The sequence below is a fragment of the Scyliorhinus torazame genome, chromosome 24, assembly GCF_047496885.1.
Source record: "Scyliorhinus torazame isolate Kashiwa2021f chromosome 24, sScyTor2.1, whole genome shotgun sequence".
In the NCBI taxonomy this organism is placed as follows: Eukaryota; Metazoa; Chordata; class Chondrichthyes; order Carcharhiniformes; family Scyliorhinidae; genus Scyliorhinus; species Scyliorhinus torazame.
This window is the reverse complement of record NC_092730.1, coordinates 52,021,113-52,034,837: the sequence shown is the minus strand read 5'-3', so window position 1 is coordinate 52,034,837 and position 13,725 is coordinate 52,021,113. Positions and strand designations below refer to the sequence as shown.

General features: G+C 50.5%; 1 protein-coding gene across 3 annotated transcripts in view; it reads right to left on the bottom strand.

Moving 5' to 3' along the window:
- LOC140400060 (histone H2B-like) overlaps positions 1-13,725 on the bottom strand; it is a 67,317-nt gene that overhangs the window by 48,298 nt on the left and 5,294 nt on the right. The gene's annotated exons all lie outside the window — the stretch shown is intronic.

The window sequence follows — 13,725 nt, the reverse complement described above, 5'->3', positions numbered from 1 at the left end:
TATAAATTGTGCCACTGCAATCAGGAGTCAAATTTCATGGGTGTTACATGTCGGGAATTACTGGCAAATGAAAGTTTAAAACCCTCAAAATGTCAAAGACATTTGAAGAGTAAGCATGGCGAGTTCGAGAACAAACCTCTGTAATTTTTTCAGTGGATGCAGTGAGATCTTCAATCATCAGCTGAAGTCATTATCAGAAATGTAACATTGAATAACAAAGCAAGTGAGATCGTGGGGACCAAGCAGGCTCACCTGTCACATTAAAGTCAAGTGAAAATGGTGGGTTGCGAAGATCAGCCGGCGATGGTCGCAAAGGCCGCCCAGCGTGGGTCCCGAAGGATGGCCGGTTGGTAAAAATTGGACCCCAGTTAAAAAGTTTGATCCACACTGCCATAAGCTTCCTTAACCATTGTATCCAGCTGCTCTGCTACCTTAAGGTACTGGTGTACATGCACACCAAGATCCCTCCGGTCCTTCGAGCCTCCCAGCGTCCTGCCATTTATCATGTATTCTCTTGTCTTGTTTGTCCTGCCCAACTGCATCTCTTCCAGATTGAATTCCGTTTGCCACTGATCAGTCCATCTGTGTCCTCCTGTATTCGGAGGCTATCCTCCTCAATATTTACCACCCCACCAAATTTCATATTTGCAGCAAACTTACTGATCAACCCTCCTATATTCATATCTAAAGCATTTGTATCAACCACAAACAGCAAGGGCCTCAACACTGATCCCTGTGGGAAACCACTGGACACGATCTTCCAATCAGAGGCTAGGGGCTGGTTTAGCACAGTGGACTAAACAGCGGAACAATGCCAGCAGCGCGGGTTCAAATCCCGTACCGGCCTCCCCGAACTGGTGCCGGAATGTGGCGACTTGGTGCTTTTCACAGTAACTTCATTGAAGCCTACTTGTGACAATAAGCAATTATTATTATTATTAGAAAGACACTCCTCCACCAACAGCCTCTGCTTCCTGCCACTCAGCAATTTTGGATCCAATTTGCCAAATGTCCTTCAGTCCCTTGGGCATGTGTCTTCACATCAGTCACCCATGTGGGACCTGATGAAAAGCCTTGCTGAAGTCCAAGTAGATTACGTCAAATGCATTTCACTCATTGACACTCCTGTTCATCTCTTCGAAAAATTCAATCAAGTTGGTCAGACATCTCCTCCCCTTAACCAAACCATGCTGACCTTTTAATATCTGCCTCTACAAATGCAGATTAATTCTGTGTCTCAGATTTGCTTCCAATAGTTTCCCCACCACACAGGTTCGACTGACTGGCCTGTAGTTTCCTGGTTTATCCTTTCCTCACTTCTTCAATAATGGTACCACATTGGCGATCCTCCAGTCTGCCAGCGCCTCTCCTGTGGCCAGAGAGGAATTGAAAATTATTGCCAGTGTCCCTGCTATGTCCTCGCTTGCCTCACTCATCAGCCTGGGATACATTTCATCTGGCCCTGGAGCTTTGTCTACTTTGAAGCCTCCCACTCAGAACCTCCTCTCTGTCTATATTAATCTCTTTAGTTTTATTACATTCCTTCTCCCTGCTTTCTATACCCACACTGTCCTTCTCACGGGGGAACATTGACACAAAGTACCCATTTCGAACCCCACCTCCATCCCCCGGCTCCACACACATGTTACCACTGTGATCCATCATGGGCCTTACTCTGCCCCAAGTTATCATTTTACCTTTAATGTACTTTTAGAACAACTTAACAACTTTATTTTACCTGCCAGTATCCTTTCAGTATCTGGTGCGACCGCATTTGGAGTATTGCGTGCAATTTTAGTCGCCGCATTATCGGAAGGATGTGGAAGCATTGGAAAGGGTGCAGAGGAGATTCACCAGCATGTTGCCTGGTATGGAGGGAAGATCTTATGAGGAAAGGCTGAGGGACTGAGGCTGTTTTCGTTAGAGACAAGAAGGTTAAGGGGTGACTTAATTGAGGCATACAATAGGGCAGCACGGTGGTGCAGTGGGTTAGCCCTGCTGCCTCACGGCACTGAGGTCCCAGGTTCGATCCTGGCTCTGGGTCACTGTCCGTGTGGAGTTTGCACATTCTCCCCATGTTTGCGTGGGTTTCGCGCCCACAACCCAAAGATGTGCAGGGTAGGTGGATTGGCCACACCAAATTACCCCTTAATTGTAAAAAATGAATAGGGTACACAAAATGTTTTTTTTTTTTTTTTTTTTTTTTTAAATTGAGGAATACAAGATGATCAGAGGATTGGATAGGGTGGACAGTGAGAGCCTTTTTCCTTGGATGGTGATGTCTAGCACGAGGGGACTTAGATTTAAATTGAGGGGAGATAGATATAGGACAGAGGTAGGTTCTTTGCTAAGAGAGTAGTAAGGGCATGGAATGCCCTGCCTGCAACAGTAGTGGATTCGCCAACACTAAGGGCATTCAAATGGTCATTGGATAGACATATGGACGATAAGGGAATAGTGTAGATGGGCTTTAGAGTGGTTTCACAGGTCGGCACAACATCGAGGGCCAAAGGGCCTGTACTGCGCTGTAATGTTCTATCTTCATGTCTCCTTTTTGCTCTCCTCATTTCCGTTTTAAGTCCCCTCTTGCACATTCGATACACCTCTAGCACTTCTGCTGTTTTGAGCCCTAGATATCTGCCACAAGCCTCCCCTTTTCTACTTATCCAACGCTGTATATCCCTCAATATACATGGTTGACTGGATTTGTTGGTCCCACCCTTTTCTTGATTGGAACATGTTGGCCGTGTACTCTCCCTATTTCCTTGTTGAATGTGTCCCACTGTTCTGTCACAGATTTACCGAATGGTGTCTGCTCCCTATCAACTCTGGCCAAATCATATCTGATCTTATTAAAATCAGCCTTCCTCCATTTGTGAACTTTGATCTCAGGTCCATCCATCTCCTTTTCCAGAACTATCTTGAATCTAATGAAGTTATGATCACTGTCTGCAAAATGCTCCCCCAACGATACTTCAACCACTTGTCCAGCTTCGTTACTGAAAATGAAGTCCAAGACCGCTCCTCTCTTGTCTGTCCTTCTACGTACTGGCTTAAAAAGTTCTCATGGATGCATTTTAAGAATTACGCTCCCTCTAAACCGTTCACACTATGACTACCCCAGTTCATATTGAGGAAGTTGCGATCCCCCACTGTTCCCACTATCACAACCCTATTACTTTTCCACTTCTCTGAAATTTGCCTCCATATTCACTCTTCTATTTCTCTCGGATGGTTAGGGGGCCAATGGAACACTCCAGCAATGTGATTGCTCCTTTTTGGTTTTTAAGTTCTTCCCATTTGGCTTCAGTATAGTTCTAATATCTGGGCCCCGCAAGGCTGCCTACTTAGCCCCTTACTATCCTCCTTGTACACACATGATTGCGTGGCAAAATTTGTTTCCAACCCCATCCACAAGTTTGCTGATGATACGATCATAGTGGGCCGAATCGCAAATAATGACGAGTCAGAATACAGGATGGAGATCGAGAACCTGGTGGAGTGGTGTAGCGACAACAACCTCTCCCTCAATGCCAGCAAATCTAAAGAGCCGGTCATTGACTTCAGAAAGCTAAGAACTGGACACACCACTGTCAGCATCTATGAGGCCGAGGTGGAGATGGTTAGCAGTTTCAAATTCCTAGTGGTTCACATCTCCAAAAATCTGTCCTGGTCCACCCACATCGACGTTACCACCAAGAAATCTCAACAGGGCCTTTACTTCCTCAGCAAACTAAGGAAATTCGGCATGTCCACATTAACTCTTCCCAACTTTTACAGATGCACCATAGAAAGCATCCTAGCTGCTGCATCACGGCCTGGTATGGCAACCGCTCGGCCCAAACCCGCAAGACACTTCAGAGAGTCGTGAACACAGCCCAGTCCATCACACGAACCTGCCTCCCATCCATTGACTCCATCTACACCTCCCACTGCCTGGGGAAAGCGGCAAGCACAATCAAAGACCCCTCCCACCCGGTTTACTCACTCTTCCAACTTCTTCCATCGGGCAGGAGATACAAAAGTCTGGGAACACGCACAAACAAACTCAAACAGCTTCTTCCCCGCTGTTACCAGACTCCTAAACGACCCTCTTATGGACTGACCTCATTAACACTACACCCCTGTATGCTTCACCCGATGCCGGTGTCTATGTAGTTACATTGTGTACCTTGTGTTGCCCTATTATGTATTTTCTTTTATTTCCTTTTCTTTTCATGTACTTGATGATCTGTTGAGCTGCTCGCAGAAAAATATTTTTCACTGTACCTCGGTACACGTGACAATGAACAAAATCCAATCCAGTTGAAGAGCTTTCTAAGATGTCATCTCTCCTTACTGCTGTAATTCATTCTCTGATCAAAATTGTGACACTCCCTCCTCTTTTACCTCCTGCCCTATCTCTCCTGGAGATCCTGTATCCTGGAATATTGAGATCCCAATCCTTCCCCTCTCCCAACCGTGATACAGTGACAGCAAATACATCATAACCCCATGTTCTCACTTCATCTGCCTTGTTCGTCAGACTCCCAATCTCGCTGTGATATAGAACGCATACTTACTGTTTACTGCTAAGTTAGTGTGTGTGTGTTTTATCCTCAATGTCCCTGTGATATATAATGCATATTTTACTGCTTCCTGCTCAGTTACTGGTGTGTCAGAGTGAGAGAATGTGAGTGTGTGTGCGTGTGTTTTATTTTCAATGTCACTCTATGATATATAACACGTATTTTACTGCTTACTGATCAGTTATTGATGAGTGAGTGTGTGTTTATGTGTGTGAGAGAGTGTGAGTGATCGCATTAATGTGTGTGAGAGCGAGCGCGCGTGAGAGCGAGCACGCGTGTGAGAGCGAACGCGCGTGTGAGAGCGAGCGAGTGTGTGAGAGCGAGCGCGTGCGTGAGAGCGAGCGCGTGCGTGAGAGCGAGCGCGTGCGTGAGAGCGAGCGCATGCATGAGAGCGAGTGCGTGTGAGAGCGCGAGTGCGCGTGTGAGAGCGAGCGCGTGTGAGAGCATGAGAGAGTATGTGTGTGTGTGAGCATGTGTGTGTGTGAGCATGTGTGTGTGTGAGCATGTGTGTGTGTGAGCATGTGTGTGTGTGAGCATGTGTGTGTGTGAGCATGTGTGTGTGTGAGCATGTGTGTGTGTGAGCATGTGTGAGTGTGAGCATGTGTGAGTGTGAGCATGTGTGAGTGTGAGCATGTGTGAGTGTGAGCATGTGTGAGTGTGAGCATGTGTGAGTGTGAGCATGTGTGTGTGTGAGCATGTGTGTGTGTGAGCATGTTTGCATTTTACCCTCTATCTCTCTTATATATATTGCACATATTTTCCTGTTCCTGCCCAGTTACTGGTGTGTGTATGAGAGAGTGAGCGTGTGTTTTACCATCATTGTCTCTCTGTGATAGATGATGCATATTTTACTGCTTTTTACTCAGTAACTGTTGTGTCAGAGATTGTGAGTATCAGAAAGTGTGAATATGAAAGAGTGTGTGTGTGAGGGAGCATGTGCAAGTGAGTGTGTCAGTCTGTGTGAGGGAGTGTGTGAAATAGTCTGCAGGAGTGTGAGTGTGTGGGGGGAGAGAGTGTGTGTTTTACCTTCATTGTCTCTCTGTGATATATAACATATTTTACTGCTCAGTCACAGGTGTGTGAGTGTTTTATCCTCACTGTCAGTCTATCAAAAATAACATATTTCACTGCTCAGTAACTGGCGTGTGTGTGAGAGAGAGTGTGTGTGTGGGGAGAGCGCGTGTGAGCATGTGTTGTACCCTCACTGTCCCTCTGTGAAAACAGCAAGAAGTCTTGCTGGAGAGGGATAGGGCCATACGGCAGGGCAAGGTTTATAATTGGGGGAGGGGGGGAACTTCCGGTTGCGGCTATGCGGAGCTAAGTTGCACATTCGGCGGCTCCCGCAAAAATGGACTTTTGGGCTCTTTTCAATGCCCCCAACGGCACTTTTTCGACGTTTCCCGGTGTGGGAAGGAGTCTACAACAGCTCCCCGTCAGTATATGGCTTCAACTAGGAGCGGGGTGAAAAAAAAGGTGGTGGTGGACCCGAAGAAGGTGCGAGGGAAGAAGGACAAAATGGCGGCGGGCGGAGACCAGGCAGCGTGGATGCAGTGGGCGGAAGAGCAGCAGGAGGGTATCCAGCGCTGCTTCAGAGAGAATAAAATGGACCTGCTAGAGCCGATGAAGGCGTCGATTGATAAGCTGCTGGAGGCACAGACGGCCCAGGGGCTGGCGATCCGCGAGGCTCGACAAAAGATCTCTGACAATGAGGACGAGATCTTAGGCCTGGCAGGAAAGGTGGAGGCGCACGAGGCGCTCCACAAGAAATGGCAGGAGCGGTTCGAGGAGATGGAGAATCGGTCGAGGTGGAAGAATCTGCGGATTCTGGGCCTCCCGGAGGGGCCGGACGTGGGGGCCTATGTGGTCACCATGTTGAACTCGTTGATGGGAGCGGGGTCCTTCCAGGAGCCCCTGGAGCTGGAAGGGGCCCATCGAGTGCAGGCGAGGAGGCCCAAGGCTAATGAGCCTCCGCGGGCGGTGCTGGTGAGGTTCCATCGGTTCGTCGATCGGGAGTGTGTGTTCAGGTGGGCCAAGAAGGAGAGGAGCAGCAGGTGGGAGAACGCGGAGGTTCGGATATATCAGGACTGGAGAGCGGAGGTGGCGAAGAGGAGGGCCGGGTACAATCGAGCGAAGGCGGTGCTGCACAGGAAGGGGGTGAAGTTTGGCATGTTACAGCCGGAGCGACTGTGGGTTACCTACAAGGACCGGCACCACTATTTTGAGTCTCCGGAGGAGGTGTGGGCCTTTGTTCAGGCCGAGAAGTTGGACACAGATTGAGGGTCGGGACGGGCGATTGGGGACTATGGTTGATATGCTATGTTTATTTTTGTTTCGAGGGGGGGGCTTTTGTATTGCTCCGGGTTTCTTTTTCTTTGTGTTTTTTCTCTTTTGGGTCGGAGAAGGTGGCTGGGGCGGGTTGGGCACTGTTTTGGTTGGGTTGGTCGGGGGGGGCTCTTGAAGGTGAGATGGGGCCCCGCGGGGGTGGGGGAGGCCCGAGTCAGGGGTGAGGGGACAGGGCCTGTAAAAGGAGCTGCGTCAGAGGAGGCGGGGCCTGGTAGGTGGAAAGCGCGGGCTTTTTTCCACGCTGAAGACTGGAGGGGGCGGGGCCGGGGCGGGGAAGCGAGGGTTGTTTCCCGCGCTTAGAACAGAAGGGGGAGGGGGAGAGCCTATGGATGGGGACGGGAGAGGAGGGTGTGCCACACAATGGGAGGAGTCGAAGGAGAGGCGGGAGTGGCCGGGGTCAGCAGGAGGCAGCTGACTTGCAGAAGTGCAATGGGGGGAGTAAATCAGCTAGGATGGGTCCTAACCGGGGGAGGGGGGTTGAGTGGGGGGGGGAAATCGAGCTGCTGCTATGGTCAAGGAGGAGCTGGAGAGAGTGGGGGTGGGGGGGGACTAGACGGGGGTATGCCGCTGTGGGGAACGGGCCGGGTGTGGGGTGTGGGCACGTGGCTGGCCAAGGAGGGGCCATGGCTAGTCGGCGGGAGAGGGGGGCGGGTAGCCCCCTGATCCGGCTGATAACCTGGAATGTAAGGGGACTGAATGGGCCGATTAAGCGGGCCCACATGTTCGCACACCTGAAGGGGCTCAAGGCGGATGTGGTTATGCTTCAGGAGACACACCTGAAGGTGGCAGACCAAGTAAGATTGAGGAAAGGGTGGGTAGGTCAGGTGTTTCACTCGGGGCTGCATGCCAAAAATCGAGGGGTGGCGATCTTGGTGGGAAGGAAGGTGTCGTTTGAGGCGTCGAGCATTGTGGCAGATAATGGCGGCAGGTACATGATGGTAAGTGGTAAGTTGCAGGGAGAGAGGGTGGTACTGGTCAATGTGTATGCCCCAAACTGGGACGATGCGGGTTTTATGCGGCGTATGTTGGGTCGGATCCCAGACTTGGAAGTGGGGGGCCTGATAATGGGGGGAGACTTTAACACGGTGTTGGACCCGACACTGGATCGCTCCAGGTCTAGGACGGGTAGGAAGCCGGCGGCGGCTAGAGTGCTGAGGGGGGTTTATGGACCAGATGGGAGGGGTGGACCCTTGGGGATTTGCAAGGCCGGGGGCTAGGGAATTTTCATTCTTCTCACATGTCCATAAGGGTTATTCCCGAATCGACTTTTTCATCTCGAGTTGGGCGTTGATAGCGAGAGTAGAGGATACTCAGTATTCGGCAATAGCCATTTAGGACCACGCCCCGAATTGGGTGGACTTGGAGATGGGGGAGGAGAGGGACCAGCGCCCGCTGTGGCGCTCGGAGGTGGGGCTGTTGGCGGACGAGGAGGTGAGCGAGTGGGTCCGAGGAAGTATAGAGAGGTACCTGGAGACCAACGCCAATGGGGAGGTCCGAGTGGGGATGGTATGGGAGGCACTGAAGGCGGTGGTGAGGGGAGAGCTGAACTCCATTAGGGCCCACAAGGAGCGGAGGGAGTGGGGACAGAGGCTGGTGGGGGAGATGGTGAGGGTAGACAGGAGGTATGCGGAGGAGCCCGAGGAAGGATTGTTGAGGAAGAGGCGCAGCCTCCAGGCCAAATTCGACCTGGTGACCACCAGGAAGGCGGAGGTGCCGTGGAGGAAGGCCCAGGGGGCGATTTACGAGTATGGGGAAAAGGCAAGCCGGATGCTGGCACATCAGCTTCAGAAGCAGGACGCAGCTAAGTTAAGGACAGTGGGGGGGGGGGGGGGCGCGGAGTGGAGCGGGCATCAATAGGGTCTTCAGGGACTTCTACGAGGAATTGTACCGATCCGAGCCCACGGGAGGGAGGGAGGGATGGGCCGCTTCCTGGACCAATTGAGGTTTCCAAAGGTGGAAGAGGGACTGGTGGCGGGATTTGGGGCCCCAATTGGGCTGGAGGAGCTGATCAAAGGGATAGGAAGCATGCAGGCAAGGTAGGAACCGGGGCCGGACGGTTTCCCGGTCCAATTCTTGAAAACATATCTGGACCTGTTGGGCCCGCTGTTAGTTAGGACCTTCAATGAGGCAAGGGAGGAGGGGGCTTTGCCCCCGACGATGTCCCGGGCACTGATCTCCTTGATCCTGAAGCGGGCAAGGATCCCCTGCAGTGTGGGTCTTACAGACCGATTTCCTTGCTAAATGTAGATGCCAAGGTGCTGGCGTAGGTCTTAGCCTTGAGAATTGTGTGCCGCAGATCATCCATGAAGACCAGATGGGGTTTGTGAAGGGGAGGCAGTTGAACGCGAATGTGCGGAGGCTTTTGAACGTTATCATGATGCCGGCGAGGGAGTGGGAGGCGGAAATACTGGTAGCGATGGACGCTGAGAAAGCCTTCGATAGGGTAGAGTGGGGGTATCTGTGGGAGGTGCTGAAGAGGTTTGGGTTTGGGGAGGGGTTTGTCAGGTGGGTTAGGCTGTTGTATGAGGTCCCGATGGCGAGTGTGGCCACAAACAGGAAGAGGTCAGAGTACTTTCGGTTGCACCGAGGGATGAGACAGGGGTGTCCCCTATCCCCCCTGCTCTTCGCACTGGCGATTGAACCCCTGGCTATGGCACTGAGGGAGTCAAGGAACTGGAGGGGGTTGGTGCGTGGTGGGGAGGAGCATAGGGTGTCACTTTATGCGGACGACCTGCTGCTGTCTGTGATGGACCCGGTGGGAGGAATGCCAGAAGTAATGAGGATTCTTAGGGAATTCAGGGACTTTTCGGGGTACATCCTCAACATGGGGAAGAGCGAGCTGTTCGTAGTTCATCCAGGGGACCAGGAGAGGGGGATTGGCGAGCTCCCACTAAAAAAGGCGGAGAGGAGCTTCATGTATCTGGGAGTCCAGGTGGCCAGGAGCTGGGGGGCCCTGCATAGGCTTAACTTTACAAGGCTGGTGGAGCAAATGGAGGAGGAGTTCAAGAGGTGGGACGCGTTGCCGCTGTCCTTGGTGGGTAGGGTGCAGTCAATCAAAATGACGGTGCTCCCAAGGTTTTGATTCCTGTTCCAGTGCCTCCCAGTGTTTATCCCGAAGGCTTTTTCAGGCGGGTTAACAGGAGTATAATGGGGTTTGTGTGGGCGCGACGGATCCCGAGGGTGAGAAGGGTGTTCCTGGAGCGGAGGAGAGATAGGGGGGCACTGGTGATGCCCAACCTCTGTGGATACTACTGGGCCGCCAATGCGACGATGGTGCGCAAGTCGGTGATGGAGGGGGCCGCATGGAAGAGGCTGGAGACGGCATCTTGTGTGGGTACGAGACTGGGGGCGCTGGCAACGGCACCGCTGCCGCTCCCTCCAAGGAGGTATACCATGAGCCCGGTGGTGGTGGCTGCCCTCAAAATTTGGGGGCAGAGGAGGCGAAAGAGGCCGGAATTCTGGCCTTTGCATCCCTGGTAGCCCGGCGAAGGATTCTTCTTCAGTGGAAGGATGCGAGGCGGCCAAGCGTGGAACCTGGATCAACGATATAGCGGGGTTTATTAAGTTGGAGAGGGTGAAATTCGCCTTGAGAGGGTCGGTACAAGGGTTCTTTAGGCAGTGGCAACCGTTCTTAGACTTCCTGGCAGAGCGGTAGACATTGGTTAATGGCAGCAGCAACTCGGGCGGGGGGGGGGGGGGGTTCACTTTATTTTTTTTGTTTTTGTTATTTACACTGGAGAGTCTGAGGGGTTGGATATACTTGTTGTATTAAGTCAGGGTGTAAATGTTAATTTATTATTTATGTACAGGGCGGGAGGGGGATATGGAGGGTTGTTTTTCTGGACTGTGTTTTGTACTTAACCCTGTTGGGTTTCTTTTTCATTTTGTTATTGATATTTTATGAAAACCTTTAATAAAAATTATTTTTTTAAAAATAATAATAATTGTGGGAGGGGTAATGATGATGCGATTAGGCAAGAATTCGGAAGCATTAGATGGGAACAGAAACTGTCAGGGAAAAGCACAAATGAAAAGTGGAGCTTGGTCAAGGAACAAATACTGCGTGTCCTTGATAGGTATGTCCCTGTCTGGCAGGGAGCAAATGGCCGTGTGAGGGGACCATGGTTCACAAAAGAGGTTGAATGTCATGTCAAGAGGAAAAAGGAAGCGTATGTAAGGATGAGAAAACAAGGTTCAGTAGGGTCGCTTGAGGGTTAGAAAGTAGCAAGGAATGAGCTTAAAAAAAGGCTTAGGAGAGCTAGGAGGGGGCATGAGAAGTCCTTGGCGGGTCGGATCAATGAAAACCCCAAGGCTTTTTCCTCTTATGTGAAAAATAAAAGAATGACCAGGGTGAGGTTAGGGCTGGTCAAGGACAGTAGTGGGAACTTCTGTGTGGCATCAGAAGAGACAGGAGAGGCGTTGAATGAATACTTTTCTTCAGTGTTCACCAAAGAGAGGGGCTATGTTTTTGAGGATGAGTGTGTGAGACTGGCGGGTAGGCTGGAGGAGGTAGATGTTCTGAGGGAAGATTTATGAGGAATTTTGAAAAATCTGAGGGGCAACACGTCCCCTGAGCCAGATGAGAAATATCCTCGGTTTCTTTGGGAGGCATGGGATGAGATTGCAGAGCCTTTGGCTTTGATCTTTGGGTCCTCACTGTCCACGGGGATAGTGCCAGAGGACCGGAGAGTGGCGAATGTTGTTCCTCTGTTCAAAAAAGGCAATAGGAATGACCCTAGTAATTATAGGCCGGTTAGTCTTACTTCGGTGGTCGGTAGGTTAGTAGAAAGGGTCCTGAGGGATAGGTTTAATGACCATTTGGAAAGATTGCCCAATTAAGGGGCAATTTAGCTTGTCCAATCCACCTAACTTGCACATCTTTTGGTTGTGGGGGTGAAACCCCCGCAGACACTGGGAGAATGCGCAAACTCCACACGGACAGTGACCCAGGGCCAGGATTCGAACCCGGGTCCTCAGCGCCGTAGGCAGCAATGCTAACCACTGTGCCACCGTGCTGCCCTTGGTGGTCGATAAGTTCATGGAAAGTGTCCTGAGGGATAGGATTAATGACCATGTGGAAAGATGCAGCTTAATCCGGGATTGTCAACAAGGATTCGTGAAGGGTCTTGCCTCACAAATTTGATTGAATTCTTTGAGGAGCGAAGTGTGCAGATGAAAGTAGAGCAGTTGATGTACTATACATGGATTTCAGTAAGGTTTTTGATGAGGTTCCCCATGGTCAGCTCATGAAGAAAGTAAGGAGGTATGGGATCGAGGGAAATTTGGCCAATTCGATAAGTAACTGGCTATCACATAGAAGACAGAGGGTGGTGGTGGATGGAAAATTTTCAGACTGGAGACCAGTTACCAGCGGTGTACCACAGGGAGCAGTGCTGGGTCCTCTGCTATTTGTGATTTTTATCAATGACTTGGAGGAGGGGGCTGAAGGGTGGGTCAGTAAATTTGCTGATGACACCAAGATTGATGGAGTAGTGGATGAGGTGGAGAGCTGTTGTAGGCTGCAAAGAGACATTGATAAGATGCAGAGCTGGGCCGCAAATTGGCAGATGGAGTTTAACCCCTGATAAGTGCGAGGTGATTCATTTTGGTCGGACAAATTTGAATGCGGATTACAGGGTCAACGGCAGGGTTCAGAGGAATGTGGAGGAACAGAGAGATCTTGGGGTTCATGTCCACAGATCTCTGAAGGTTGCCACTCAAGTGGACAGAGCCGTGAAGAAGATCTATAGCGTGTTAGTGTTTATTAACAGGGGCTTGTGTTTAAGAGCCGTGGGGTTATGCTGCAATTTACACGACCCTGATGAGACCACATTTGGAGTATTGTATGCAGTTCTGGTCACCTTATTATAGGAAGGATGTGGAAGTATTGGAAAGGGTGCAGAGGAGATTTACCAGGATACTGCCTGGATTGGAGGGTAGGTCTTATGAGGAAAGGTTGATGGATCTAGAGCTTTTCTCATAGGAGTGAAGGAGGATGAGAGGCGACTTAATAGAGGTTTAAGATGATGAGGGGGATAGATAGAGCGGACGTTCTGAGAATATTTCCTCGGGAGGATGTAGCTGTTACAAGGGGGCATAACTATAAGGTTTGGGGTGGGAGATATAGGAGGGATGTCCGAGGTAGTTTCTTTACTCAGAGAGTGGTTAGAGTGTGGAATGGACTGCCTGCTGTGATAGTGGAGTCGGACATTTAGGAACTTTCAAGCGGTTATTGGATAGGCACATGGAGCACACCAGAATGACAGGGAGTGGGATAGTTTGATCTTGGTTTCGGACAAAGCCCGGCACAGCATCGAGGGCCGAAGGGCCTGTTCTGTGCTGTACTGTTCTATGTTCTAACAACACCAGGTTCAAGTCCCACAGGTGGTGCTTCGAAACAAACCTTTTGGACTTTAACCTGGTGTTGTAAGACTTCTTACTGTGCTCACCGTAGTCCAACGGCAGCATCTCCACATCATCGCTGTGATATATAACATATTTTACTGCTTAGTAACAGGTGTTGGAGAGTGTGCGAGTGTGTGTTTTACCCTGACTGTCTGTCTATCATATACAACATATTTTGCTGCTCACTGCTCAGTTGCTGGAGTGTGTGAGTATGTGAGAGTGGCCAGAGTGTGTTTTACCCTCACTATCCCCCTGAGACATACAATGCATATTTAACTGCTTACTGCTCAGTGACTGGTGTGTGAGAGAGCATGAGTGTGTGTGAGAGATAGTGCCTGTATGGAGAGTGTGAAGGTGTGATTTGCCCTCATTGTTTCTCCGTGATATATGATGCTCACTGGTGTGTGTG